Source organism: Lactuca serriola, chromosome 9 (assembly GCF_051521515.1).
Source record: "Lactuca serriola cultivar US96UC23 chromosome 9, Lser_US96UC23_V15, whole genome shotgun sequence".
Lineage (NCBI taxonomy): Eukaryota > Viridiplantae > Streptophyta > Magnoliopsida > Asterales > Asteraceae > Lactuca > Lactuca serriola.
In genome coordinates, this window is record NC_136416.1 from 172,613,868 (window position 1) to 172,640,913 (window position 27,046).

The 27,046-nt window shown below is 38.8% G+C and overlaps 1 long non-coding RNA gene across 3 annotated transcripts; it reads left to right on the forward strand.

Annotated features, from left to right (window-relative positions):
* Nucleotides 1-1,976: 1,976 nt before the first annotated feature.
* Nucleotides 1,977-4,347, forward strand: LOC145074141 (uncharacterized). Of its 3 annotated transcripts, XR_013691720.1 has the most exons (8): nucleotides 1,977-2,155; nucleotides 2,236-2,444; nucleotides 2,548-2,695; nucleotides 2,770-2,853; nucleotides 3,061-3,175; nucleotides 3,272-3,327; nucleotides 3,487-3,569; nucleotides 4,076-4,347. It is a non-coding gene; the product is annotated as an uncharacterized LOC145074141 (long non-coding RNA). The 3 variants fall into 3 exon arrangements; XR_013691721.1 differs by having other exon boundaries at nucleotides 2,770-3,175; nucleotides 3,487-3,972; XR_013691719.1 differs by having other exon boundaries at nucleotides 2,770-3,175.
* The last annotated feature ends 22,699 nt before the right edge of the window (nucleotides 4,348-27,046 follow it).

Sequence of the window (27,046 nt, forward strand, 5' to 3'; positions counted from 1 at the left end):
AAGCTAAATCATGGTTGCTTATGTTCGAGTTATCTCAGTGGGGTTTTCAAAGTGCCATGGATCCTCATTGATTTGTTGATTGTTTTTGATCTACGTTAGAAACTCCTACTAATCTTAAACACCATTGTGAAACTTAGTTATGACTTATGTGTAGACACGAGTTGTTTGTAAATTGCCTTTCAGTTTTCTTCCTTGAAATGTTTGCTATGCTTTTCATATCATGATATGTGAACATAGCAGTGAATTTTAACTCTTCTTATTTGACAGGTGTGGGCACTGTAAAAAGCTTGCTCCTGAATATGAAAAACTCGGTGCAAGCTTCAAAAAATCAAAATCTGTTTTGATCGGAAAGGTAACTATTCGTGATTCTTGAATATGTTTGTAAGATAAGTTTTCATAATAGCTCAAATCTTTACTTTGTCTGTCTTGACAGATGGATTGTGATGAGCATAAGGGCGTTTGCAGCAAATTTGGTGTCACTGGTTACCCAACTATCCAGTGGTTTCCTAAACGATCTTTGTAACCCAAAAAGTAAGTTTTTTTTTTACTTTTTATCATCTTGTTTCATGTCTTTTGGAAATGTCTCATTTGGCAATGCATTTTTCATTTTCTTTATCCCTTATTTACAATCCTATACTCTTTTCCTGTCAAAACCCTTTTTAATATCATTTTTTGTTACTAAAACAAATTTGTTTTCCCACTTAATAATATCATTTTTTGTTACTGTTTTTCTAGTAGTGTTTTAGCCTATATGCTTGAAAGAAGAATCTTTAATTTTTTATTTTTTATAAATATTCATGGTCTGGCGAATCTCAGTTGTTGCTCACCACCACTTCCATATATGTTGTTGCTCACCACCACCTCCTTGAACTGTCATCTCTAAAAAAAACCTCAGAATTTCAAGGTGACATTCTTATACTCCAGATTTCATCATCTTCTTGCGATTTTCCCAATTAAAACCATGATTGCTCCTTTGTTTTTCTTAATTGTCAAGTCATCAAAATAATCCCCTATATCCGTCTCTCATCACCTGCTCCTATTCTCTCGGCTGGAGAGAATCCATTGCTGCTGATTACATTTTGCAATTTAAAGTTCAAGCTTCATACTTCATTTCTTTTTGTTGGTAGGGTTCATAACTTCTCTATTTTGTTGCTTATTTTTTTAGGGTTCATAATTCCATAGTCCAAGCTTCATTACATTGCATCTGAATACACTTTGTGTTGTTATTATTCAATCTTCATAATTTTATGTTCGAAACATTAATTGAAATTGAAGAAAATGATTCAATTTTGGGTGAGGTTCACTCTTTTTCCTAAAAACTTATGAGACCGTTTTTGCGGACGAAATGCCCCTGTGTGCCTAATATTAGAGCCAAGTTGTTAGTCCTTCAAAAGGGTTTGTGTCATACTGTCATTAGTCGTACATTTAAAAGGTTGTTAATTAGGTAAGTATGTTAAGTTTAGTTTTTCCATAATTAATATGTTATATTGCAAATGGTATTTATAACCCTTAGCGCTAAGTAGCAACTATGTTATTACCATAATTGGGTACACCTCTATGTTGGGAGTGAAGACCGTCTCTCTAAAGCAGATGAATTTTGTATGTTGTTTCTCATTGTCTTTTTGTTGTAAAATATCAATTGGCTCCTATCAAATTCGTATACTATTGAATTAATGAAAATACAGACAAAGTACAAAATCAATATGCCATTGAGAGGCCACCATCTCTCGAAAATTATTTAGTTAACCTTAATTTGTGGGTCTAGCATGTTCTTAGGATATGTGAGTGTAACATTATATATAGTCTCCTTACTTATGATTTTCTTTGTGTTTCAATTTCAAACATGGTTACTCAACATTTTATATGGTCAAAATTGTTCTCTCCTAGTACAAGTCAAATATTCAATCAGTGTCTTTACTTTGTTCTGTGTGATGTTTTTATAAAACATGCTTATAAAGTTTTCATGATGACTTGTTTTATTCCATGTATTCTATGTTTTCTACATTTAGGAACTGGTGGAGAAGTTAGAAATGCCACCAGATGCCAAAATAATGCGATAAGGTGAACATATGTCTATCTTTAGGAAGCTAATATGTATATTCTATCATTCTATGTTTTCTACATTGAAGAAGCTTGTTAGCATAAAGGCCATAAGGTGAACACACATCTATCTTTCTAAAAGACGTAAATACCCTCCTCGTCTTCTTCTAAAAGGCTCTTTATTTTTGGTGACAGATACTCTTTGGTTTCTATGACCCTAGTCATCTTCCAAACAACCCTGGATGGCCTCTTTGCAACTTTCTTGTCTTCATTTCTGCAGAATGGAACCTGAAAAATATTCAGTCTTTATGCTATCATGAGAACCATGGGTTTGCTGATTTGGGTTTATCCCTTGTTGGTGAATCTTTGATTCAACCTTCACAAGGTGGATCAGACAAGATTGGGTAACAACAACTCTTTTAAAAGTCAAATTCTTGACTATTATAGTCTTCAAGTGTTTCTTGTAATATGAAATGTCTTTTTTTTGTTTACTTTTATTTGAATCAGCAAGGCAAGATGTCATGCAGAGCACCAAACGAGCCTGGTTACAGGTTTGTTTTTTCTAGCAAGAAGGGCAAAATGGTCATTTTACCTTCTTCATATCATTCATTCAAACCTTGTTCCCAATGAGGTTGTAGAATCAGAAACCAAAAAGGTGTGTGACAATTACTTTTTTGCCCTTTGACTTTGGTTTAAGTAATTTGACCATATTGTTATTATGTGTTATAGGTTTCTGATGAACCAAGATTGTTTCTTCTTGAGATTGGAACAGAAGAGTTACCACCAAATGATGTTGCTACTGCTGGGCAGCAAGTATGTTCTTTTCTATAGACAAATTTTTCTCATTTCATGCTCTCATTGAATACAAGTATCTGAAGTTGATTATGGTTTTTTTACTTGTTGTTATTCATTTCAAATTATTGTTTTATAATCTATTTGTTTCAGCTCAAAGATCTTCTTGTTTTATAATCTATTTGTTTTATAATCATTCCTGTTTATTTTTAACTTGAAGAAGGGTAGTTTTGTCTTTTCACTTTTGTAGTTAACTTATACCGACTGATGGTTTTTCGAGCAGTAGAAGGGTTTTGTCGTAGAAGTTTTGTACCAGTGGACTCGTAGTATAAAAAAACTGAAGGTATATCTTTATATAATCATCACTTGGACTTCAATAAAACTTATTTTATGTAATAAAAAGATTGTGTGTTTTTAAATTTTTTTGCTTATTTGATAGGCAAGACAGAGTATGATTATGTTCGTGTGATGGAGTCTGCATAGCTTGCTCTGGTGGTACAATATACAATATGCAATTAGTTAAACATTTGTTTGAGTTCTCTTTTGTTTCATCTATTTATAATCAAATATTGCGTAGATGCTTTTATTTATAGGTTTTATGTAATAATATCTTGATCAAATTAATGAATCTTATAATGCATTTATTTCTGATAGGTTTTATCAAAAGAGTTGCCTGGTGCAATTAGTAAAGTATCAATTCCAAAGTCCATGCGTATACATATGTTTAGAACTCCGAGGTGTGTCCCTGTTACATTTTGACTTTTGAATGCAAAACTTGTTGCTTAATATAAAATCACAGATATACTCTTATTACCAGTTACAACATAGTTTTTTTTCTCAAATTTGTTGTAAATGACATAAGATATTCGTATATATGTTTAGAGCTACCTTTTCTGTGAAGATTTCTCTTTCACTAAATTACAAGTTTATCATGCTTATGATCTTGTTAGGTTTCACTTTCCCATGATGTATGCTAAAATATTAGTTTTGTTTTTGCATATATGTGAATGGGGATTGAAGTTGCAGTTGGCATTATCATTATGCATTCTATTTTGTTTCAGAAGGGGTGGGGCTGTATGTCATATAATTGAAATTTGAGAAAGAAACACTTCAGTTTTAGGGTTTATTTAGCCTATGCAGGTAGGTTCATTATATATATATATATATATATATATATATATATATATATATATATATATATATATATCCATGATTTTGTTTTTCTTTTGAATTTTGATTGAAGGTATGACATCAAACTAAAGGAACAACAGGAGTCTCAAAGAAATGAAAGAAAATCTCAGGTCACAAGAATTATCGGAGCAGGGGTTCATTAGTCTTAAATTAAGAATTATGAAAGGCAAGATGCAACTCTATTTAGTTGGAATTTGATGTTTATCATCTTTTTGTATATCTTTTTAGTTTCTATAGCATTACATTGTAGAAGGTGTCCCTTAATAGCAATGTAGGAGTATTAGGTTAGATAGTTAGGGAAAACCTCTTAATAACAACGTACAATTAGATCCCATTAATATCAATGTATTACAATTTTGTGACATGATGTTATTGGATGAAATTGATTGTTTTTGTATATATTTGTTTACATATTTTTGTATTATGCGTAAATGAGTATCGTAAAGACGCATCGTAAATGCATATCAAAAATGGTTACTGAAGTTTATGACACGCAAATGCATTTCATCTTCATTTATGACAAGAGCTTCCTTGATACGCATTGCGTGTCATAAACACGCGTGTCGTAAGGTTACGACACACAAATGCGTGTCGTCTTCCTTATGACAGGGCCTTCCTTGATACGCATTGTGTGTCATAAACGTGCGTCGTAAATGCGCGTCGTAAATGAGCATCATAAATGTGCGCCGTCTCTCTTTATGATAGGGCCTTCCTTGACGCGCATTTCCGCGTCGTCTGAGCATTTTACGACGCACAATGAGCGTCGTAAAAGGCTATTTTTCTAGTAGTGGGCCTTGAAAAATCGGACGAGGGTTAGGATTTGGAATGGGAGCTATTAGGGGTAGGTTATCAACCTTAGGCTCAGAGTTAGCACCATCCGAAAGGCCTTCAGCATGGTGATCATCCAAAGGGATTGGATGATCATCAGCCATGTTATCTACGTGAGAATTGGGATAAAGAAATAATTATTAGACGTACTAACTAGATAATTATAAGATAATCTTCATCAGTTACTTTAATATTTGTAAAGTGCATACCAGTTATATGTAATCAAAACAGGATACGCCTTCGAATAAGTGACCATAACTCCAAATTCACAAGGAACAGGGGTAAAGCAAAAAATTCACAGATTCTAAGTCTATGTCATCCTAGTTACCTATAACCTTAGTGTATCCACTTAGAAACTATTGACCTACTAATGAAGATCTTTAGTTCTCAGATAAGCAATTACGGTAATACAAAATACTTCTAATGTTTTCATTGTGGTAGTGTTGGTAAGTTGTTAGACTTGTTGCCATATCACAACCATTCTTGGGCATATGCTAATCACTCCTCGAACCAGCATAGTTGATCAGGCTATGCCACTCCCAGGACTGACCGTACATCCTCGAGCCTACTTGTGACATTCTACAATCGTAACACTTTTGTTTTTGTCATTGTGACACTGATTTTAGTATGAATGCAGGCATGTATACTTAGTTAAATATTTTATTATTTAAAAGTATAAAATCTTGGTGAGAGTATTTTAATCCCATTGTATTTATAGTCCGTATATCTTTTATGGGTTGATATACTCTATTCGCTATAAACAAAGCTTTGATACCAATCTGTCACACCCCAAAACCAAGAACGGTGGAAACGTTCTGGGGCGGAGGACGTCATGTAAAGTATCACAACAGTGTAAAATAGTAAACAAGCAACAACATCATCCATTGCATTAATAGTATAATTTTTATACAAGTGTGTTCTTTCATAAAATAAGACACCAAAATAAATAACTAAAATAAAAGACGAGTCTTGACTGCTCCGTCTTCTCAAAACCTGGTCATCGTACCTGTCTACTGGTGACCTCAGAATACAAGTTATTTTGAAAGCGTTGGTCAGCATAAAGCTGGTGAGTTCATAAGTATTTTAGTGTCATTGATTTGTAAAGTTTTAAAGAAAAGACTTGTAAATGTTCAATGAAAAGTTTGTATAAATATGAAAACCCTAGAAAATCCTATATTTCCTATTAGTAGAAAATGTAGTCTTCTACCAAGACCCGACTGCTTTGAAGATATACTTCTTTGTAAAAATGACAGTTTTTCCCTTGTATAAATATTATTATCAAAATATAGTCTACCTCATCGTTTATGTGAATGTATCACAAAATAAAGGTAATAGGGAAAATTATATAAACCTTGAAATCGTATCAAAATATATTTTACCTCGTCGTTTATGTGAACGTGTCACAAAATAAAGGTAATAAGGAACATTGTATAATCCTTGAAATCGTATCCATTTGTCTATGATACACACGGCCCGGTAAATCGCCGAACAGTACAACCGAGAACATTCGAAGATGAACACATCCTGTTGTAGCTAGCAGCCAGGTGTAGGATGGTCAGTCTCGTAGTATGTAGTGTATGTATGTACTAGTGTAGTGTATGTCTTCCCTGATCCTCATCATAGTAAGTTATCTAGTATAGTATATAGTGAGTATGAATAGTATGTACTAGTGTATGTTATCTATGTCTCTCATTATAGTACGCTCAATTTGTATAGTGTAGTGTATGTATTAGAGTAGTGTATGTATTAGTGTAGTGTATGTATTAGTGTAGTATATGTATTGTTTACAGTATGTATTGTGTAACACCGTAAATTTCAAAAAAAAAATTCGCATTTTATAAAAACATAATTCATTCATTACTCATAAAAACATCTTTGTTTAAAACTCAATTCATAACATATATCAATCCCAAGATCTCATAACATAAAAATCCCGTGTGTGTACTGATCAGGCCGACGCCTTCCCGCGATCCTCGCTAGTTCCTGAAACACATAACACATAACACTGTAAGCACGAAGCTTAGTGAGTTCCCCAAAATACCATGTATAACACATATCAGCCACTCAAGGCTATAACTCTGTGGGTCCGTGCACCCAAACTCTACGAACCCTCAGGTTCTAACTCTGTGAACCTTCCGATTCTAACTCTGTGAACCTTCCGGTTCTAACTCTGTAACATGCACAGCATAAATCACATAGAATAATGTAGTGCAACACATAACACATATATAGCATACAACACTGTATCACATAACTTTGATTACCTAATGAAGGTAAAGTATAGTGAGAAGACTCACCTCGGACTCTCGTAAATCCCTGACTCGGTAGAAGTATTGCCTATCCTCCACCTATTCACACAAAGTAAATATCCTCATAAATATAACACTCAAGGCTAGACTTGACCCTCTATTGTCACCCTCAGAAGGGTAAAAGACTATTTTACCCCCTTCTAGACTCAAGGACTCCGTTGTTGACCAAACCCTAAAAGTCAACAAAAGTCAACGGTCAAACTTTGACCCAACTCGCCGAGTGCACTCCGGTGACTCGGCGAGTACACACATGACTCCTAACTCTTTGTCCCGCTTGTCACGTCGAGTCCCTCCCTAAACTCGACGAGTCTCATCAGACATGAATCGTGGGGCCACCCCGACTCAACTCGTCGAGTTTCAAGAACAACTCGACGAGTACAGTCTTGAACTTCAGTCCTCTAATCCCCTTCTGACTCACTGAGTCATCCCCCAACTCGGCAGTTCACTCACTGAATGATTAATGGGCAACCTTCATACTACTCGCCGAGTCTGTTCTTGGGACTCGGCGAGTTCATGCCATGCACACTCTTAAAACAACTTCTGAGGTCAGATCCGTCCCATACAATCATAGATCTGGCCTCCCCAAGCATGATAGTCACGTAAAGCTAACATCTTGGTGCTCATGCAAACGCTTAAAGGCCTTATTTGAAGATATGACCACTAAAATGACATCCAAAGCTCATAACCCCCATTAACACTCATAAAGCTCAAGGGAAAAGGGTCTATGGACCTCTTTGGGTCCAGATCTATAGCACCAACACAAGAAGGGACCAATTACTCAATAACCTTCCTCTAAAAGGGGCTAAAAAGCCCTAACTCTAGGAATTACACCATAAACTGAAGAAGGGTCGAATGAATACCTCAAAATGAAGTATCTGAACCCTGGAATCACTGGATTAACACCCTCTTTAGCCTCCTCTTGCCTTGTTCCTCTTCTATTCGCAAAAACACCAACAAGTGATCAAGAAATGGCTCCTTTCCTCTCACAATCGCTCTAGCTCACTTAGGGTTTCTCTCTGGGGTCTGGTAGTCGCAAATGATGGCCATAAGGCCCCTTAAATAGGCCCCAAACCCGAGGAATTAGGGTTTCATTAAACAGCGTGGACTCGCCGAGTCCACGGGGTGACTCGCCGAGTCCAGCCGTCCACCCGGATAATGATTCGCGTCTCTACTCGACGAGTCTACACACCAACTCGCCGAGTTCTTCCACCAAATTTGAAATAAAATGAATAAATATAATACCTGAATTTCCGGATGTTACAATTCTCCCCCACTTGAATCAGACTTCGCCCTCGAAGTCTCATCCCTGGAATAGCTCTGGATGTTGCTCACGCACCTCCCGCTCTGGCTCCCAAGTCAACTCGGATCCTCTCTGATGTTGCCATTGAACCTACACCAGAGGCACCTCCTTGTTCCTCAGAACCTTGATCTTCCAATACATAATCGCAACTGGTCTCTCCGCGTAGTTCAGGCTCGCATCCACCTGAATATCCCCTAACGACACTACCGCCGACTCGTCGGCTATACACTTCCTCAACTGAGACACATGGAAGGTGTTATGAATCCGCTCCAACTTCACAGGTAGCTCCAAGCGATACGCTACCCTGCCCACCCTCGCGATCACTCTGAACGGCCCAATATACCGAGGCCCTAGCTTGCCCCTCTTCCTAAATCGAATCACTCCTTTCCAAGGAGATACCTTTAGGAGAACATAATCACCGACCTGGAACTCAAGTTCGGATCGTCGCCTATCTGCATAACTCTTCTAGCGACTCTGAGCGGTCAACAATCTCTGCCTGACTCGCTGTATATGCTTTGTCGTCTAAAGCACAATCTCCGTGCTACCCATCACTCGTTGCCCTACCTCTCCCTAACAAATGGGAGTCCGACACCTCCTCCCATACAACAGCTCAAAGGGCGGCATACCAATGCTCGAATGATGGCTGTTGTTGTAGGAGAACTCCGCTAAGGGCAAATACGTGTCCCAACTTCCGCAAAAATCCAACACGCATGCTCGGAGCATGTCCTCGAGCGTCTGAATCGTCCGCTCACTCTGACCGCCAGTCTGTGGGTAGTATGCAGTACTAAAATGCAGCCTCGTACCCAACTCCTCATGGAATTTCTTCCAGAATCTGGAAGTGAAACGCACATCTCGATCTGACACGATCGAGATCAGCACCCCATGCCGCGTTACCACCTCCCTCATATAGACCTCTGCTAACTTTTTTGTAGAAGAACTCTCACTAATGGCGAGAAAGTGAGCGCTCTTTGTCAAACGGTCTACTATCACCCAAATCGTATCGACACCCCTCTCCATTCTCGGCAAGTTGGTGATAAAATCCATGGATATCTGCTCCCATTTCCATTCTGGGACTTCCAGTGGCTGCAACTTACCATGCGGACTCTGATGTTCGGCCTTAACCCTACGATAGGTTAGGCACCTCTCAACAAACCACGCTACATCTCTCTTCATACAGGGCCACCAATACTCCCTCTTAAGATCCAGAAACATCTTATTGGCCCCGGGATGGATCGAGAATCTCGATCTATGCGCCTCCTCCATCAAGATGGTACACGTTCCTCCAACAAACGGTACCCAAATCCGACCTTGGAAGGTCATAAGCCCTCTGCTATCGGTCACGAACTCTGACACCTGTCCGATAACTTGCTCTCTCTTACGGTTCTCCGGTCTTACTACCTCGGCCTGAGCCCCTCTGATGGTGCCCAACACCGGGGTCATCAACGTCAATCTCATACAAATATCCCGAATCGGGGCGCTCTCTGCCCTACGACTCAGGGCGTCGGCTACCACATTAGCCTTGCCCGGGTGGTACAGGATCTCGCAGTCATAATCCTTTACTACATCCAACCATCTCCTCTGACACATGTTCAGGTTTGGCTGATCCATCAAATACATCAAACTCTTGTGGTCCGTGTATATCGTACACCGAACCCCATACAGATAATGGTGCCAAATCTTGAGGGCGAACACCACAACCCCCAACTCTAGATCGTGAGTGGGATACCTTGCCTCATGGGGCTTCAGCTGCCTTGATGCGTACGCGATCACATGCCCCCTCTGCATCAACACCGCACCCAACCCATATATCGATGTATCACAATACACCACGAAGTCCTCCATTCCCTCTGGAAGAGCCAACACCGGGGCTTCGCACAATCTCTGGCGAAGAGTCTCAAATGAGGCATGTTGCTCTGGGCCCCAGCTGAACACCACACCCTTCCGGGTCAACCTGGTGAGAGGAACAACAATCTTGGAGAAATCCCTAATGAATCTCCGATAATAGCCGGCCAACCCTAGAAAACTCCTGATCTCGGAAGGAGATTTCGGCACCTCCCAACTCAACACTGCCTCGATCTTGGCCGGATCGACCAAAATCCCGTGTTGGTTAACGAGGTGACCAAGGAATTGCACCTCTCATAACCAAAAATCGCACTTGGAGAATTTGGCATAAAGCCTCTCCGATCTCAGCACACTGAGGATTTCTCGCAAATGCTCCTCATGCTGCTCCCTGGATCTCGAATATACCAAAATGTCGTCAATGAACACAATCACATATCGATCCAGCATCGGTCTGCATACCCTGTTCATGAGATCCATGAACGCTGCAGGAGCATTGGTGAGCCCGAATGGCATCACCACGAACTCGTAATGCCCATAACGAGTCCTAAACGCGGTCTTCTGGATATCCTCCTTGCGCACCCTCATCTGATGATATCCAGATCTCAGATCAATCTTGGAAAACCAAGATGCTCCCAGCAGTTGATCGAACAAATCATCGATCCTCGACAAAGGATAACGGTTCCTGACCGTTAACTTGTTCAGCTCTCGATAATCTATGCACATTCGGTGCGAACCATCCTTTTTCTTTACAAAAAGAATCGGTGCTCCCCACGGCGAGCTGCTCGGCCGAATAAACCCCTTCCCCAGCAGCTCCTGAAGCTGCGAGGATAACTCCTACATCTCTGGAGGTGCAAGGCGATAGGGCGCCTTGGCAATAGGTGCTGCCCCCGGAATCAAATCAATGCGGAACTCAACCTGCGTCTCGGGAGGCACACCCGGTAACTCCTCGGAAAAGACATTCGGGAATTCCCGCACTATCGGAACTTCCTCAACCGTACTCAGTCTCTCTGCACCAACTCTCGTATCCATCACATACGCTACAAAAACCACTACAGCCCTGCTGTAAACTCTGCCTCGCTCTAGCAGCCGAACAAAACGCTGAATCGGGACGGGTACCCTCGCCGTACACCGTAAGAACTCCCCCACTTAGGTCTCCTATAGTCACTAGCTGCCGCTCGCAATCGATAACGGCTCCAAATCTGCTCAACCAATCCATGCCTACGATGACACAAACGTCCCCCATCGCAATCGGGACCAAATCAATAGGAAACTCTACACCGAAGATCTCGAGTACACATCCTCGAATCACCTATGTGGCATACACTGCTCTCTCGTTGGCGATGGAGACTCTCAGAGGTCGACTCAACGCCTCTTGACTAATACTGATGTGCTGACTAAAAGCCAACGATATAAAGGATCGACTCGCACCCGATTCAAATAACACCAAAGCAGGTACAGAACTCACAACAAAAGTACCTACGCATATCATAATATAAGCACAAAATCTCAAACATTAAAATAAATACATGAAAGAATACATACCAGCCACGACATCGGGCGTTGCGCGGACCTCTTTCACAGTCAACTGGAAGGCTCTCCCCCGAGCCTTCGGCGTCTCAATCTTCACAGGCCGACTGTTAGAAGCTCTAATAGCAGCAGGGGCAGACCCCTAAGAAGCTCCATGTGCTGACCCTCACAGTAGCGGACACTCGGCCTTCCGGTGTTCGGTCTGGTTGCAGTGGAAACACACTGCAAACCCCTTGGGGCAGTCCTTGGCCATATGCCCCTCCTTGCCACACTTGTAGCAAGATCCAGCTCTACAAACTCCATCATGACCCTTGCCGCACTTTCCACAAGTGCGGCCCTTCTGGCTCCCTGCTCTAGGATTAGCGAGCTTGGCCTACTTGGTTGTCGGCTGGGACTGTGCCGGTCACCGATCCTTCCCCTGAGACTCCGCCTCTTCCCTAGCCTGAGTCTCAAGCTCGATCTCCCTCTTCCGGTCATTTGCCTGAAGCTCGGCAAATGTCTGGTACGAGGAGTTCGCCACGAACTCCCGAATATATCTCCTCAAAATACTCAAATAACGGCTCATACGTGCCTGCTCAGAAGACACGTGCTCAGGGCAGAACATCGCCCTCTCATGAAACATCCTGGTGATAACCGTAACAGACTCCGGGGGAATGTACTCATCACGAAACATGGCGGTGAACCTCTCCCAGGTCACCGCAGCAAGCTCTGCTGGAGAATAGTGTGTTGTCGTGAACTTCCACCACTCCTTCGCCCCCTGGCGAAGCTGGTTCAGCGCAAACCGAACCCTCAAGTGCTCCGGGCACGAGCATGTATAGAAACACCCCTCGATGTCAGATACCCATCTCATTGCTGCAATCGGATCCTGCGTCCCATCAAACTCTGGTGGCTTCGTGTTGCTGAACTCCCTAAACAACAACGAGTCACCCCCCTTGGGGCCTAGCAGCAGTGATGGTTGCGGTGGCCGCTGCAACAGTAGCCTCAGAAAGAGCGGCATAACGCTCGTCAAAAGTCTCAATCAGCGTGGTCTTGATAGATCTGAACATCTCTGGTATCTCTGCCCTGATGGCCGCAGCCACCTCCTCATGAATGATCCGGCGGATCTCCTCATCACTAGTCTCGCTGCTCTCTGGCGCATGACGTGTCCTCACCATGATCTACCTCTGAAATACAACATATTATATATTAGAAACTCACTCGAGCATACTCGCACTCGATAACTCATCCCTCCTTGATCCCTGGCATCCCGAAGATTCTTACTTGAACTGTACACCGTCCCGGTGTTTTCAGTAGTACGGGCCCAATACTACCGTCCACACCGTGTCGGTATACACCCCAAGTCCTCCTCCTAGGATCCAAAGTCCCAAGTACTCTATTATGCACAATCCATTCTCTAACAGATCTCTAATAAGCTCCTCACTGCTACCTACTCACTCTCAAGCATCTCATAGCAGCTCACCTCCCTCTAGGCTAAGACATCACAAATCAGGCCACTCTAGTCCTAATAGGAATACCTAGCTCACTCTAGCACGAGAATACATCATATCAATCTCATAAACATATAACATAAGGGTATTTTGGGAAATCACCATTCGGGCGCTGACTGATCGTACACACGACTCTGCTCTGCGTTATCCAAAAATCTTTTACTCTTTTTAGAAAACTTGGTTCTCTTTTTGAAAATATTTCTCAAATCCTCAGTTTGAGTTCAAATACGCCCGAAGGTGTACTCGAATCCCTCAAACCAAGGCTCTGATACCAACTTGTAACACCGTAAATTTCAAAACAATTTTTCGCATTTTATAAAAACATAATTCATTCATTACTCATAAAAACATCTTTGTTTAAAACTCAATTCATAACATATATCAATCCCAAGATCTCATAACATAAAAATCTTGTGTGTGTACTGATCAGGCCGGCGCCTTCCCGCGATCCTCGCTAGTTCCTGAAACACATAACACATAACACTGTATGCACGAAGCTTAGTGAGTTCCCCAAAATACCATATATAACACATATCAGCCACTCAAGGCTATAACTCTGTGGGTCCGTGCACCCAAACTCTACGAACCCTCAAGTTCAAACTTTGTGAACCTTCCGGTTCTAACTCTGTAACATGCACAACATAAATCACATAGAATAATGCAGTGCAACACATAACACATATATAGCATACAACACTGTATCACATAACTTTGATTACCTAATGAAGGTAAAGTATAGTGAGAAGACTCACCTCGGACTCTCGTAAATCCCTGACTCGGTAGAAGTATTGCCTAGCCTCCACCTATTCACACAAAGTAAATATCCTTATAAATATAACACTCAAGGATAGACTCGACCCTCTATTGTCACCCTCAGAAGGGTAAAAGACTATTTTACCCCCTTCTCGACTCAAGGACTCCATTGTTGACCAAACCCTAAAAGTCAACAAAAGTCAACGGGCAAACTTTGACCCAACTCACCGAGTGCACTCCGGTGACTCGGCGAGTACACACATTACTCCTAACTCTTTGTCCCTCTTGGCACGTCGAGTCCCTCCCTAAACTCGACGAGTCTCATCATACATGAATCGCGGGGCCACCTCGACTCAACTCGTCGAGTTTCAAGAACAACTCGGCGAGTACAGTCTTGAACTTCAGTCCTCTAATCCCCTTCTGACTCACTGAGTCATCCCCCAACTCGGCAGTTCACTCACTGAATGATTAATGGGCAACTTTCATACTACTCGCCGAGTCTGTTCTTGGAACTCGGCGAGTTCATGCCATGCACACTCTCAAAACAACTTCTGAGGTCAGATCCGTCCCATATAATCATAGATCTGGCCTCCGTAAGTATGATAGTTACGTAAAGCTAACATCTTGGTGCTCATGCAAAGGCTTAAAGGCCTTATTTGAAGATATGAACACTAAAATGACATCCAAAGCTCATAACCCCCATTAACACTCATAAAGCTCAAGGGAAAAGGGTCTCTGGACCTCTTTGGGTCCAGATCTATAGCACCAACACGAGAAGGGACCAATTACTCAATAACCTTCCTCTAAAAGGGGCTAACAAGCCTAACTCTAGGAATTACACCATAAACTGAAGAAGGGTTGAATGAATACCTCAAAATGAAGTATCTGAACCCTGGAATCACTGGATTAGCACCCTCTTTCGCCTCCTCTTGCCTTGGTCCTCTTCTATTTGCAAAAACACCAACAATTGATCAAGAAATGGCTCCTTTCCTCTCACAATCGCTCTAGGTCACTTAGGGTTTCTCTCTAGGGTCTGGTAGCCGCAAATGACGGCCATAAGGCCCCTTAAATAGGCCCCAAGCCCGAGGAATTAGGGTTTCATTAAAGAGTGTGGACTCGCCGAGTCCACAGGGCGACTCGCCGAGTCCATCCGTCCACCCGGATAATGATTTGTGTCTCTACTCGGCGAGTCTACGCACCAACTCGCCGAGTTCTTCCACAAAACTTCAAATAAAATGAATAAATATAATACCTGAATTTCTGGATGTTACATATTGACTCATGTATGAACTGACTCTTTGTGTCATTCCTTGTACTGGAAATAGTAAATAGTATCTCCTAAACTATACTTATTATAGTTACTAGTAATGTACGTATATGAATGAAAGTATACCTTTGCTACCCAAAGGTACTGAACTGAATGATAGAACTTTTATGTCTATATATGTATACATAATATATAACTAATATTTAGACGACATTCGGACAAATAACCGATACCCTAAGGCCACATCCAAACAAGGAAAAGGAATTAAAGCGAGTTAGCAGTCCTAAGTCCTTTAAACGTTACTTATATAACTATATATATATATATATATATATATATATATATATATATATATATATATGCATCCATTTGACAATATAAAAGTTTAAAAGAAGTTCTGTAAAACGTTTGAAGAGTTCAATAATAAAAATCTATGACTTGATGTCATTTTATAAAACGATTTAAAAGCAGTTTGTTTGATATAAACAGTTTAGAGTATAAGAAATCTTTTGTTTGAAACACAGTTATAATAGAATTTGAAAGGAAAGATTTATCATATAAGACAGTTTGATAAAGAGTTTAACATGTAAAAACATTTGAGAAAATTATTTTGAAGTAGTATGCTTGGTAAACAGCTAAAAGTGTAGCAAATCCATTTGTGTACTAGTTATTAATCACATGTGATTGATATAATAACTAGTATGATTCAACTTGTATTCCCCCCCCCCCTGCCCCCCCCCCCATAAAAGCATTTAAAAACATTTAAAAGGTTAATTAAGGGGGTATGAACTCACCTGTAGTGAGTGGATTGGATGGATGTTTTAGACAAGGTGCTAGGTGTCAAGTGAAGACTTGAACACACACTAATCCTATTAACATATAAAGACATATATGAATACATTTAATGTATCTAACCACTAAAAGTGATGGGGACATGCCTTAGGGACATAAAAACACTTAGAATTAAGTGTTACCAACACATATGGTTGCACAATAGGGTTGTATGGTCCTATATTGGAGTGTAAGGCCACAAAACCAAAGGTTTAGTGTGTGTGCGGCCAGAGTGTGTGTGCGGCTGCACACTCCCTATGAAGTGTGCCAAAACGTATTTCCAAGTCTTAGGAATGTTCTAGGGAAGGTGTTTTGACCTTTGCTTAGTCGAAATGGAAGTTTGTTGCTATTTTGGACCCTTAAAAGTGTGTGTGCGGTTACACTTGGTGTGTGCGGCTGTACACACTTGAAAATCATGTGAAAATGGTGCTTGCATGCATAAATTCAAGGATCCTTAGCTTATATCAAGCTATTTCAAGTGTATACCCGATTTAGGGGCTTGAAAGTGCAGTTATAGTCTAAAAAAGTAGTGTGTGATCTTGGTGTTCTTGGTGTTCTTGAAGATTTAACACCAAATAGGTGTTTTAATGGATCAAAGTAGAGGGGAAGGCTAGTTATGGTCGTGTATTAGCTAATCCAAGGATGAATCACTTACTTGTTTGAAGATTGGAGTGAAAAGTTGGATGATACTTGAGAGGATTTCGAGTTCCAGCTTTGAAGGAGTGGTAAAAGTGTTCAAAAATGACTAAGGGTCATATTTATAGGTGGGAGTGTGTGGCTGGATTAAGTTTGCACACGCACACACCTGTGTGTGGCCATACCCTCAAGTGTGCGGCCGCACACTCCATGTGTTGGAGTGTTAGGCCCAATTTTGCTTGATATGCATCGTGTTATCCCATTTCTAGGCTCCTACCTTAATTGTACTTGGTTTAGAACACTCAAATGGACCCTAACAATGCTAAAAGGTAGCAAAACGAGTCTAACTTTGATATATTTTGAACAAGTGTACAGGATAGAAAATTTCGGGTTGTCACAAGATAGGCTTGTGTCATGTCTTCTTTGTGGTGAAGCTAGAGACTGGTGGTGTGGGGTGGTTTTGGTTCTTGGAGATGAGGCCATCGAGGCTATAACCTGGACGGATTTTGTTACAAGATTCTAAATGGAGTTTAACCCTACTATTGAGGTGTAGAAGTTGTCTCGGGAGTTCCAAGTGCCTGAGCAAACGGCGGAGACTATGGAAGAGATCACTGTTAAGTTCAGAGAGAGGGTGTTGCTTATTCCAAAATATGTTACGGTTAATGAGGTGAAGAAGAAGAGGTATCATGATATGTTGAGGGTGGAAATTAGGGAGTTCATCAATGCTTTAAGATACCAAATGCTAGAGAATATGACCGATTGAGCCCGAGAGCGAAAGATTAAATTAGAGCTTCAGAAGAAGCAGAAGGAACCTAAGGTTCAGACTGTAGCCGTTTAAGCTAAGAAGTCCAAGACTTCTAATTCATTTTCTTGGGGAAAATAGAGTTAAGGTATATGTGGCAGGTATGGGAAGTCGCACGAGGGAGCCTTTTATGCGATTGGTTCTGGTTGTTTCAGTTGCGGCCAACAATGAGATTTTAGCAGGGTCTGCAAAAAAGGGGCAATGATATGTTTTCACTATAATCAGAGTGGCCACAAGATGGCCGAATGTCCAAGCTTGGCTAGTGAAGAGGTGAAGGTACCCCTTGTTGTGAAGAGTCAAGCGTTCTAGTTGACAACTTAAGAGGACAGAGCAACACCTGATGTGGTTACAGGTATGCGCCTTTTATTTTTTTTTATGTTGCTTTCTTTATTTATGCTTATTATTGTTATGTTCTGATTAGGGATGTTCCTACTCAATGATATGCCTGCTTTTGTACTTTTTGATTCGGAGGCCACCCGACCGTTTGCATCTCTTGCATTCAGCAAGAATTTCGATGTCACTCTGGGAGCGCTGGATCATTCTTGGTTGTGGAGATTACAGATGATCATATCATGAGCGCATCAAGGGTTTACCGAGATTTTGTATTGGAGATGTTCCGTGTACGGCGTTCTATTGATCTTGTTCCTATTCCTCTTAGAGATACGAAGGTCATTATGGGTATGGATTGGGTGAGCTATAATGGGGCTATTATCGACTGTGAGCATCAGTTGGTGCGATTTCGAACCCTAAGTGGGGGAGAACTGGTTATTCATGGTGAGGGTGAATGAGGCAGTCTGACCATCTATTCAGCGGCAAGGGCTAGGATGTATTTGCAACATCGATGCTCATGGTTCTTAGCTTATGTAGTAGATACTCTAGACGAACAGAAGAACACCATTGCAGACGTGCCTGTCATTCGGAATTTTCCTGATGTGTTTCCTGAGGATTTATCACGGGTGCCTCCTAGGAGGCAATTTGAGTTTAGGATAGGCTTAGTTTCGGGTGTGGCTTTGATAGCCAAGGCACCTTATCGTCTTGCACCTCCTGCGATGCAAGAGTTATCCATACAGCTTCAGGAGTTGTTGGGCAAGTAGTTTATTGTGCCCATATTGTTTGTCAAGAAGAAGGACGGATTGCACCGGATGTACATCAATTATAGGGAACTAAATAAGCTTACGATGAAGAACCATTACCCGCTTCTGAGGACTGACGATTTATTTGATCAGCTTTAAGGTGCGTCTTGGTTTTCTATGATTGATTTGAGGTTGGGTTACCATCAGATGGGAGTCAGAAATAAGGATATTCAGAAAATGGCTTCAGGACTCGTTATGGGCATTACGAGTTTATGGTAATGCAATTTGGGCTCACCAATGCACTCATGGATCTCATAAACCGAGTGTATAGACCGAGATTGTTTAGTGATTGTGTTTATTGATGATATCTTGGTCAATTTTAAAACCAAGGAGTAGCATGAGGAGCATTTACAGGAGGTTCTCGAGACCCTGAGAAGGGAGAGTTTGTATGGAAAATTCTTCAAATGTTAATTCTGGTTCGTGAGGTGTTGTTCTTGGGATACTTCGTCAATAAGAATGGTATCTTGTTCGATCCAGCTAAGACTAAGGCAGTATTGTGATGGGAAGTTCGAAGGTATCCATCTGATATTTAGAGTTTCCTTGGGTTAGAAAGTTACTATAGGAAGTTTATTCAAGATTTCTCTAAGGTTTTATTTCCCTTGACTCGAATGAAGAACAAGAATGCTTCTTTTCACTGGAGCCCTAAGCAGCAGACGACATTTGAGGATTTGAAATAGTAGTTTTGCGAGGCACCAATTTTGACTCTTCCAGAGGGTGTTGAGGATTTTATGGTTTACTGTGACGCATCGATTTTAGGTTTGAGTGTTGCGCCTATCTAGAGGGGTCATGTGATTGTGTACACTTTGAGGTAGCTAAAGCCTCATGAGGCAAATTATCCTACTCACGACTTGGAGCCGTGGGTTGTAGTTTTTGCCCTCGATATTTGGCGATATTATTTGTATGGGTTAGATGTAATATATTCACGGATCAAAAGAGTTTGTGTTATTTGAAGGATCAGCCGATCCTTAACGTGAGACATCGTTAATGGTTAGAATTTCAGAAGGATTATGATTGTGAGATTTTTTACCACCCAGGCAAGGAAAATGTAGTGGTCGGCGCATTAAGTCGGAAGGTGGCTAGTGCATATTCTCAGGATCTGTGTTCGGCTTTGACTATTGTTTCTCCACTGCTGGATTTGATCAAAGAGGCACAAGTTGTCACACCCCTTGTCCGACTTTTGGTGGACACAACGAGTAGTGTGACGGTATAAAGAGCTCCAATCCTATTAACCTGAGAATACATGCATTTTGAAAGCCAACATAATGCTGGTGAGTGCACGAGTTTTTATGTCGAATTTTTGAATTCCTTTTAAGAATACTTTTCTTTAATGAAAACATTTATTATTTATTTATATAGTCTTCTATCTTTTAAGATATCTTTTATTGATCTTAAATGACTATCTTTTCAAGATATCTAATGATCTTAACGTAATATAATTAGGATTGTCTTTTGTTAATAGTAATTTACTAACTTTTAACGTAGTGGCGAGTTTTTGGCCGTGACTGTTTTTCATGTAGTTGCCACGGCGCTGTTATGGGTTGGCTGTGACATGGTGGTCTGACGTTTTACTTTTGAGTAAGTTTGACCTTGAGTCAAACTTTAGAGTTTTAGGTCATCGTTTGAGATTTGACCTTTTATTTGATGTTTAGGTTGTTCATCGTACCAGTCATTTTGTTTGATGTGAGTTATGGTGTTTGTCTGCTTTGACTGTGAGATAAGTCTTCTCACTATACTATTATTAGACACAAGGTGTCATTATATACTTGTTGTATTTGTGACTCTTTCTAATATGTTTATATGATTATTAGTGGGGCCCATTATTATGCTATGATGGGGTCCAATACTCAGGGTGGGGCCTATTATTCAGGATGGGGTCCAGTATTCAGGGTGGGGCCCATTATTTGTGTTGCATGTGGTATTTTAGGGAACGCACTAAGTTTTGTGCTTATAGTTTAAGTTTTTAATGTTTCAGGAGCATCTAGTAGCTAAATGAAGAGTCTGGTCTGATTGTATCACATCCACCAGAGATTTCACACTATCTATTTTTATGATTTACTCTGATAATTATTGGAAGTCGTTACTCATGTTTTAAATATTGTTGGTTTGGAATGATATCAAATGGTCTTACTTTATTTTAAATATGCAAATTTTACTCTATATTTTGGGACGTTATATAACTATTAGTATAATTAGTTCATGTAGATGAACATATATTATAACCATGTCATCCTAATGACTTATATATGTATGTTGCACACAAATAAATTTTAATATAATATATGATTTAGTGTTGTTTTTTATTATTGTTATGACTAATTAATTTCAAAATAGTTTATTGCTAACTTTTTTATTTGAATCATTATGGTTGTTTCAAGCAGTGTTCTAAAAGGCGCGCCATGGCGTAAGGCGCGACGTCGCCGTTACGAAAAGCTTCATAACGTTGTTATTAGGCGTGGTGTGTGGCAAGGCGTGATATGATGTGTCATGGCGTGTTATGGCGCGTGTTTTTTCGTTTGAGACACGTTTTTTTGCTCTTTTTTATACCTTTTCTAATCGGACATACAAGTATTGTGTTTTTTATTAACTTTCTGTTATTAGTTGTTGATATAACACTTCTAAAAACTAGGTATATTTGATATAAATTTGTATTTATGCGGTAATATAATTATAAATGAATACAAAATCGTCGCCTTACATCACGCCTTGAAAAACGCCATGGTTCGTCATAACTCATTAAGCTTGAGGCTTGGCCTTGCCGTCACGCCACGCCTCACGCCTTTTAGAACCTTGGTTTCAAGTATCAAATATTGTTTTTATTTTAATTTTCAACTTAATTAAAAACAATTTTTTCGAAAGTTTTCATGGTTATAAAAATAGTTTTTGAATAATTTTAATTAATTTGTGTTACAATTTAGGTTTTATATTTATTACTAAATTTTAAAAATTAACTATTTAAAAAATAGTCTTTAAAAATTCTTTTAATTTTAGTTGACATTTTGATTTCAGTTTTTCTTTTAAGATTATATTTGAATAAAAAAATTAAGTATATTATATCAATAATTCAAAAGTTATGACATTAAAATGATAATGTTTTACATAAAATAAATAAGATATTTAACTAATTAAAATGATAATGTTTTACATAAAATAAATAAGATATTTAACTAAGTATATTATGTTAAAAGTTATAGATTTAGCTTTAAAAGTAGAATATTAAAGAAACCTAAAATATTGAAAAACCAAATTAGTATGGTTTGATTTATCTATGAAACAATATAACAAAAAAATCAACTTTCTTTTTCTAAAGAAACAAGACATGTAAGAAATAAGTTAAATGATTAAACTCTTATTTACTTACTTTTAACATCTTCCAATTTTGTATAAACTAGTAGGTGAGTCGGGCGAGGCCCCGGGACGGTTTGTGCCCATTTAAATATAATAAATAACAAAATACAATAAAAAAGGTGAGATGAATTATCAGCAACAACTTTAAAATAAAATGTAAATAGTCCTCAATTTATAGGATAACAAAGTTGAGTATTAATCATATACATAATACATAAACACGTAATATGCAAATCACAAATTGAACCTCTTTTCCTACCATAAGAAGCCCCAAATGCATATCTATTTTCGGTTTTTCTCCATTGAATTCGAAAAAAGTCGTTTCGCATCAGTACTCAAGATTCTCTTTATTTTAGCTTTACCCAACCACTTGTATTTTCCATTAAAATCCTAGATCAATAAAGAAAAGTTCAAATTCTTTTGAGAATGTCGGTTAATGGCATTCCATATATAGGTAAAAAAACTGGAATTTCTGCCTTTATGCATATGTTAGTAATTTAATATGCACAAAACATCAAGGAAATTGTGAGAGTAAATAATTGTGCTTCAAGAATGAGATGCATAAAAAACAAAATCAATTGATGTGAGAATACTTGTCCAGTGATCATCTTGAGAGACTTTAGTTTGAGATAATATCTGAGAAGTCGACACCTGAAGCAACCCAACTTTAGTGAATGCTAAGTGAAAGTAGGATGTTATGTTACTCAAATAAATAAAAGGATGTTGCTATTTCTTGCATTTATCCCTTGGATATCATAATAAAACCATTATTAGATGCTTGAAATGTTTACATAAGAGCATCTAATGTCTACCAGCTTGTAATTTGTCTTTTGAGCTTATTGCAAATTTCCAATGTAGATTGTAGTTTTGAGTGAGGAAACGACTATAATAACTTATAATATAGCTTTTTAAAATGTTGTTTGAGATAACATTAAAATAAGTAATGTTCGGTAATAAGTATTTGAAAAGCGTGGATGTGTGAAATAATAATAAACACAACATCAGAGCAAGTTTAGTGGGCTATTCTGGGTATAGAAACACACAAGAAAAGTGTAGGTAAAAAATGTTAAGGTTAAATCTTAATGGCCTTCTGAACATCACCAACATCCTCAAACTCAACAAATGCAAAGAAAATATGAACATCTTGTATATGCGCAAGTTAGATTATATACTACAGAACATTTGGTAGCTAAAAAATAACAAAAAATAAGGATTACAACCTTTTGATTATTTAAGAAAACATCATCTGGTTTGATTCACCCGAAATTCTTGAATTCTTGAAAATTTTCAAGACTTGTAACAGGCATAGTGTTGAGATTGTTGATATCTTATTATCTTAATCTTCAAACTTATAATTCAATATTATATCCTTTTATGTTATTAATTTATGTTTATTATTTATTTGGAATAGTTGTGTATTAGATATTTGTAGGAGGGGTTATTTGTGCATAGTTGAAGAAAGATTTGGGCTAAGGAGTAAAGCTGGAGTATGGCAATAACACGCGGGTTATAATTGTTGTAGTCGAGTTGACCCGAGTATAAGTAGATACGTATGAGTGTTGTTTGGTCATAATTCACAGATCAATCTTCTTCAATAAGGGTTTTCTCTCTTCTCTAGAGTTCTTGATATGTTCTTCGATAGAGTCTGTAATATCTCACTAAGTCTGTAATCACTCATTATTGAGTTGAATGTTCTTGTTCTGCTTTGAGTTTCTTAGTGTGTAGAATATAGACTAGAACATATATTTGAGAGTGAGTGTGATTGTAGTGAGTTTCCTTGTGTAAGTAATTGAAAACCAACTGGTTCTTACTTGAATAAGAATCGTTGATGTTGTGATTTCTTGTGTGTTCATGGTTTTAGTTTTCTTGAGACATAGGCTCCTCTGATTGCAAGAGGAAACACCCAATCCGTCGGGTTGTGGATTCGTTATATGATAAGCATCACAATTTTTTGCACCTCCCAAGAATTCTACAAGTATTGGTACCCCCCTTTTGATTGCATGTTCTAAACTCTCCATTACCTGCAAACATGGCAAATTAATGGTCACTGTGGTATACTGATCTTTCAGCTCTCCTTGGTTTTAGTTTGTTGCAAATATGGTCTGACGATTGGAAGGAATTACGCTTCCTAGCCCATCACCTAAAGAAAGTAAATAGAGTTTTTTTAGGAAGTTGAAAGTTACCTCATACTGTAGTTTCATGATTTGGAATGTTGATATAACGTTGATGGGTTGTTCTTTGCATGCATTCTTGTCGTTTGATACCATTTTAAGTATGTGATAACATGAATATCAACATTTCTAGCAAATTGAAAGGAACCACGACATCTTTAATTATTCATAAAACAATAAAGATACATTGTTTTCTTTCGAACAATCAAAAAAACAAAATACACTCATTATATGAATTAGCTATAAACCATATGATCAAAACAACAAGAGTTGGAATATGAAAAAGTAGATTAGATGAAAGCATACGATGCACTTCATGAATCACACAACGAACATTTAAACTTTTGTTAAGAGTCAAGTAGTTAGGTGCAACACCATGTTGAATGGCTTCATAAACAAAATAATATCTATAGAATAAAAAACAAAAACAAATGGGAGAAGACTATAAACACTACCTTTCCAAAAGTGGGAATCATTCGTTGAAATTTTGCAATTATATCTCGTAATTACTCCATTTTAACCTGCTGAAAACATAGTCTATACATACATCAAGAGATGGGAAAAAACAAACCAACAAACACTTTTGCATATAAATTACTTATAAACAATCTATCAATTCATTCTATTTTTCATATATCTTACCAAATTTCACAAATACATAAATACTTTATAAGAAATCAATTACCAATATAAAAAATTGTTGAAAGATGATATTTTCTTTGTATACACCAACCTGAAACATTACAAAAATCCATTAAAAGATGATACAACTCATAAGAACAACTTAAAGCAACATTTACTCAAGTTATATATATTAAGTTTTCCATAACAATTATAAAGTTATAGAAAAAATAGATGAAGGATGGAAAGTTTACCCTCATAACAAGCCAATGATGAAGGCACTGTTGATAGACATACTCTAATGTCCCTCTGCAGTTGTAGGGTGCACCAAAATCTCGGCCACATTAAAAAATGAAAGATGTAGATAACCTAAAGGATTATCAAATCATATAAGGAGTTTAGGTGTACTTTTCATTTTGAACTATCAAATAAGAGACAATAGATTATGACTGAGAATTATGAAGAAAGGCAAAACCTAGAAATGAATTACAAGCAACAAATTAAATAACACCTACCTTCAATTTTGAGACAAATTCTATAGTAAATTGGTACCCCGGGACCAGTTTCTAAAGCAGACAAACAAATATACATGATGGATCAACAAAGGGGAAATTCAAAGACTAATGGAATCCAAAATCATATGAAGATGAGTTGGATAGGAAGTGATGACGGTGGTGGAGATAATGGCAATAGACACAATTGATGTTCAACCGACATCATCTTTCAATTCGAGCTTCGTTCAAACCTTCAAAGCACTATAATTGATAACAAAAATTCAAAAAAAATTGGGGAGAATAATAATACATGGTTATTTGGATTTGCAAACCTCACTGCAACAATGGCTTTAGTGAAGAAGAGACAGTGGCTCGCGACTTGCTCATCTTCAAAATCAAAGAACTACGCATAAGAGATAGTGGCTTTAGCCGGATATTACCGAAGGTTTATCCAAGGATTTTCTTCAATAGCTGCTCCATTGACAGATTTGACCCATAAAGGAGCTACTTATACTTGGAGTAAGAAGCACGAGGAAACATTCGAGAAACTAAAGAAGTTATGTGAAGTACCGATTCTTTCTCTACTCGATGGAGTTGAAGACTTTGTAGTTTATAGTGATGCATCTGGAGTTGGGTTATGTTGTGTTCTGACCCAAAGGGATAAGGTGATAGCGTACGCATCGAGACAATTGAAAGAACACGAAAAGAACTACCCCACTCATGATTTGGGGTTGGTAGCGGTAGTGTTCGTATTAAAGATATGGAGGCATTATCTTTATAGCACAAGATGCAAACTCGTCACTGATCATAAAAGTCTTCAGTATCTCTTTGATCAAAAAGTGTTGAACATGAGATAACGACGCTGGCTAGAGTTGCTTAAGGATTACGACTGTGAGATACTTTACCACCCTGGTAAAGAAAATGTGGTAGCTGATGCTTTACGCCGAAAAGTGAGTCTTGAAAGGAGAAGGCTAAGAGTGTTAAGAATTAAAGTCGTCTCAACGATTGTGGAAAGCATCAAGAAGGCTCAGGAAGAATCTTCAGAGAAAAATAACCGAAAGGAGGAGCGTTTGGGAAATACGTTAAAAACAATCAAGGATTGAAAGTATTCCAAGATAGGATTTGGGTACCTAAGACGGGAGAAGTAAGAGATCTTCTGATGGAAAAAGCTCACAAGACCATGTACTCGATTCATCCCGGTAGCACAAACATGTATAGCGATCTGAAACCCTACTACTGGTGGCCGACGATGAAGCTCGACGTTGCGAAGTATGTGGTCGAGTGTGTGACATGTGCGAGAGTTAAAGCATAACATCAGAAACCATAGGGGAGTTTAGAACCTTTACCTGTACCCATAGGTAAATAGGAAGACGTCGCCATGGATTTTGTCACTAAACTGCCCAGGACGAAGGACGGTCACGACATGATTTGGGTGGTCGTTGATCGGTTCACTAAGAGTGCACACTTCATAGCATCCAATAAAAGATGGTCTATGGAAAAACTTGCAAATGCTCGCGTGAAGGAGGTAGCAAGACTTCACAGTGTTCCTTTAACGATTGTATCAGATCGTGATAATCATTTCACGTCAAGGTTTTGGAGGAGTCTACAAGAGGAATTGGGTACGAAGTTGTGTTTAAGTATAACCTACCATCCGCAGACTGATGGTCAGAGCGAAAG